We start from the raw sequence: 5,000 nt of genomic DNA, 5'->3' as shown, positions 1-5,000 counted from the left end.
CCTTGTCTCCAGGAGGTCCTGCAGGCCCCGCTGTTTCCGGTCGACCTCGAAGGCCAATTATTCCCACAGGACCGGCTGGGCCTCTCTCGCCCGGTGAGCCCTGATGACGGAAGATCAACGGTTAAAATAATTTGTGGAATATGGACATCACATGATTAACTCGGTTTCCTTTGTAACAAAAAATTCCAAAGAAGCCATGCCATGAATCCAAACTCTCGAGCTAAATAAACATTTATGACAATGACAACAAACCCACTGTACTTACCAAACATGCCACAATGACTTTGTTTAGTCAGCCCCAGGTGGAGCCACCATTAAATGACATTTTCAAATTGCAAGCAAAATCAACAAATGGAAGAGGAGAATGTGAAGATAAATAAAAACAAACAATTTCCATTGAGGATCTGAAAGAAGCAAAGAGCGGCCTGCTGTTCACAACGAGGGATGACAGTCAGTTTAGTGGGTATGTGTTTGGGATGAATGGGGGAAAAGCGACACATCTCAACAACTCTCGGTTTAAAAAAAGTTCATCCGAATCCTTACAAAAAAAAAAAAAAACAACTTCAAACTATAGGATTGAAAAATCCATGAACACGACTGTCGGACAGGGAGCGGTTTCATTATGACAAAGAGTAATGGCTTTGAGTTTGGAGTTCAAACTTTTACCAAACTTCATGAAGAACACGTACACACTGCATTGAGTGCACTTTTCACATAAATACCAAGGATATACTACACATGTACCTACAAACACCTTCTGCACACCAGACGTGGGCGCACAAAGAATGCGTGCATCATACGTGGGAAACCCACATACACACCAAGTGTCTACTCAAGAAACTTCGGAATATATTTACAAACTACGTTTGGTATACTGTATAACGTCGATAAAACACAATGGAGTGACATGTCAACAAACTGTTTACAAGGAATGTGTTCACAGTGTTGGTGCTTACAGCTAGACCTGGTGCACCTGGAGGACCCTGGTCACCTTTCAGCCCCGGAATACCCTAAATTGGGAGAGAAGGAATTGACAAACCGACAATCCCTGCACCGTTTCATAACAAGATAAATAAACATACCAAGAGGCGAGAGTCATGAAACCGCGAAGACTGCTCAGGCCTCATCATGTGAAGAACTCGTTACATCTCGAATGGAGATTGTTTAAAATTCCTCGAGACAACAAAACAAACTCCTTTGATGGACAAGTCTCATCAGTGTGTGAAAAAAGATCCCTCAAAATGAATTTCACATCGATGTGTCTTCTCTTCTGGCTTTGCTTCGTGGGCGAAGATCAAGAAGGATGGGATCCACGTCGGCTGCAGGCTCGCTGGTGGCTGGTGAGTCCGATACGGGACAGACAAATCCGACCACAGCGGCTGCAGACAAAGGTTTGGTCAGGAATGGTTGCCGAGGCATCCCGGTTCTTTCTCCTTCTTCTTATCTCTTCAAGGCTGGCTCTGCGGCAGCACTCGAAGGAGGAGACTGCCTGGCAGACTGAGCGTCTCCATTCATCTTGATCGGCAGCGAGGGTTGACCACTGGCGGTGGTCAATTTGGCAGACGCTGAGGGACTTCTTCAGGGAGTCTTTGCAGCGTTTCTTTGGAGCGCCTACGTCACGGTGGCCAGAGGGCAGCTCTCCATACAGCACGACCTTGGGCAGGCGGTGATCCTCCATTCTGGAAACGCGCCCTGCCCAGCATTGCTGAGTTTTCAGCAACATGACCTCCATGCTATAAACCTCCGCTCGTTCAAGAACTACAATGTTGGTGACGAAGTCACTCCAGTGAATGTTGAGGATGGAGCGAAGACAGCGCTGGTGGAAACGCTCGAGGAGTCGTAGGTGACGACGGTAGGTAACCCATGACTCGGCACCGTACAGGAGTGTGGTCAGTCCGGATTACATGGTACACGTTGATCTTTGTGCCCTTCTTCAGATGCCGATTGTTCCACACTCGCTTGTCGAGTCTTCCAAATGCACTGCTTGCTTTCGCCAGTCTGTTGTCGATTTCCTTGTCGATCTTGGCATCTGAAGATATGGTGCACCCCAGGTAGCAGAACTGGTGGACTGTCTTCAGCTCCGACTGGCCAATGGAGATGTGAGGAGGGTGGTACTCTTCCTGGAGTGAGGGTTGATGCAAGACTTGTGTGTTCTTCAGGCTGACTTCAAGTCCGAAGAGCTGCGCAGCCTCTGCGAAGCAGGATGTTAAACGCTGCAGGGCTGTCTCAGTGTGAGCAACAAGGGCAGCATCATCGGTAAACAAAAGCTCTCGGATCAGTTGCTCCATGGTCTTCGTGTGGGTCTGAAGTCGCCTCAGGTTGAACAAGCTGCCGTCAGTGTGATATCTGACGGATGTAGATATATCGTGTCGTCAGTGTGATATATCGGATGTAGACGCCGTCTTCATCATCAAGATCTTCTGTGGCCTGCTGCTGAAGAAGATGGAGAAAAGGGTAGGTGCAAGAACACAGCCCTGCTTGACACCGTTGATGATAGGGAAAGGCTCTAAAAGGTCGTTGCTGTCTCTGAGTGATATGTCACACTCCTTTGTGAACGTTGGTGAAGTCAGAGAGCGTGCGGGGGGGAGGGGCGGACTCTTTTCAGTGCGGCTTGGTGACGTCAGAGAGCGCGCGGAGGGGGGGCTGTGAGGGTGAGTGCGGGGCGGGGCTGCTCGGGAAAGAGGAAGGTGGTGGTAGACCGGTGGATCATACACAACGCTATATGTCATAGTCCGGCCGCTTAGCGCCAATTTTGGGCAAGATCATGACAAACTGGATTAAAGCGCCACATTTTGCACACTTACTATACAGGTCCCATAGGAACATTCTAGAGGGGGGTGCCCGGTCTGGGGTGCCTAGGTCAAGGTCAGGCCGAGGTCAAAGGTCACATGTTGTAATACTGTATTAATACCACATATAACAGGTTTTTGTTAATCTGGAAGGTTTTCACATTGCTGCAGTAGTGCAGCAGTTGTTAAATGTAGGATGAGAATCAGTCAAGCATGTTTTTATTCTTGTTACGTTCCCACGCCCCTCAAAAATGTCACTTTTCTCTCCAAAATGGTCAAATTTTCCCCAAAGGTCAATGTTTTTTGCCATGAGGCCAAATTTGCCCCGAGTAGATCCGATCGCAGGTTTATAATTGAGGAGGAATTAACAAGTTTGCCTCACCCTGGCTTTTTATTTTTACCACTCTGTCTGTAATTGCTTAAACATAATATATGTGCTTGTCTTGGTCTCTTTTCAGGAAGACGAATATCGATCCCAAGCAGAATGGATTGGGAAAAGTGCATAATATGTGGTTTGAAAGATGGTGATTTAAAGTGTCCTGCTGAAAGGTCAGATGGAGAAGGACCAGCTTCATATGATGATTTCCTGCAGAATGTGGAGGGATTTTATGAACTCCAAGCACTTCCAGTTGAGTTAGCCTACAGCGGATGTGACACTGCTGCTGAACTTCTTGAAAATTGTGCAAAATGGCATAAAGCATGTAAACTGAAGTTTGCTTGCTCAAAGCTTGAAAGAGCAAGAGATAGACAAAAGCGAAAAAGTACTGAACAGGATGAAAGAAAGTCTAAACGCCAAACAAATGAGTCATCTTCAACTATGAAAGACTGCATCTTCTGGAGAAAAACTCAAGGCAAGTTGCACAACTGTTCTACTTTAGGACTGGAAATGACACTCAGAGATATGGCCACAGCATTGAAAGACAAAGACTTGCGAGCAAGAATTGCAGGAGGTGATTTAGTAGCTATTGAAGCTAAGTATCACAATAAATGTCTAACAGCTTTCAAGAATCGCTATAAAAGTATGGAAAGAGAAAAGCAGGAAGACAATACCACATCCACTATTGATCAGAAAATGATGCAGGTCCGAGTGTTTGCAGAGCTGGTTTCTAATATAGAAAGCAGAATTGAAGACGGAACTCACATATTCAAACTTTCCGAGATCCATACATTGTTCATGTAACTCACTTGACAAGGACGAGGCATGCCCATCAGATCAGCGCACTTTCCCTTGCCAAACTGCAGCAGGATGCATGCCTCGAGAAGCTCGGTCCTCATGATGAAGCAGCCTTCAATGACTGGAAGAAAGAAATGTGTGCAAAGAATCCCACCTTTGAGTACTGGGACATAATTCTGCGATTAGAAATCCTGGTCCTCATCTTTGTTCGTTCTCATGGTGAGAGAAACTTTCTCACTCTTCATTGCTGTACTTGAGACATTGACCCCTGGCTCTTTGCCTTGGACCACCCAAATTACGCTCGCTGGATTCCTGTGTATATCAGGGACATGAAATCCCTATAGTACAGCTGATAATCTCTCATATCATAAGAATTGTGCAAATTATGACGAAAGCATGAAATTTCTACCAGTGTTAGTACATGCCATTAGCTTCATTTTCAGATCGGGAGGTAAGGCAGATTTGACCTCTGAGGACCGTGAGAGGTCAATGACCTCAATGTATCAAAATATTGATGTTTGGTGTCATTGGTTAATGGTAAACATGTTTATCATGTACAAACCAGGCATTTGTGTTCCAATAAAAATGTCTACATATTCCACACAGTGTTGGTAGTTTTTCAGATGTCGAGCTTTGACCTCTGAGGACAGTGAGAGGTCAATTACCTCAACATTTCAAATATTGATGCCAATGAATGAAATATTGATGACAAACACCAAGATGTCCTGGCAGAATTCAAGTCTGGGAAGTTTGTGGTACACAAGACCAGCAACAAGTTCTCTGCCATGGCAATTGACCAATGTCATGAACAGAACAACGCTGTGGTCAAAGGGTCTGGTGGAGCTATTGGACTGGCAGGAAACCCTGGGGCACTCAGACGCTGGATGGTGGCAGGGCCAGAAATAGCCAGGATCACTGCAGAGTTTGAAGAGCAGGCGACAAGAGGACATGGCGGTGCTCACGACACTGGGCATCTTCACAATGACCAGAAACCTGGAGTGCAAGCAGCCTTTATGAAGGATGTCAGAGCACTCATA

The 5,000-nt window shown here is 46.0% G+C and overlaps 1 protein-coding gene across 1 annotated transcript in view; it reads right to left on the bottom strand.

The window, feature by feature from the left end:
- LOC147006309 (uncharacterized) overlaps window positions 1–5,000 on the bottom strand; it is an 85,261-nt gene that overhangs the window by 72,293 nt on the left and 7,968 nt on the right. Inside the window, 1 exon segment of the mRNA XM_085869104.1 lies at window positions 1–100. This exon segment is cut by the window's left edge and continues 8 nt beyond it. The gene's annotated coding sequence lies outside the window, so the exon portion shown is untranslated.

The sequence above is a fragment of the Eptatretus burgeri genome, unplaced genomic scaffold (genome assembly GCF_056783735.1).
Source record: "Eptatretus burgeri isolate ZD-2024b unplaced genomic scaffold, Ebu_testis_v1 Ebu_testis_scaffold_3192, whole genome shotgun sequence".
NCBI lineage: Eukaryota > Metazoa > Chordata > Myxini > Myxiniformes > Myxinidae > Eptatretus > Eptatretus burgeri.
This window is presented reverse-complemented; position numbering and strand designations above follow the sequence as displayed.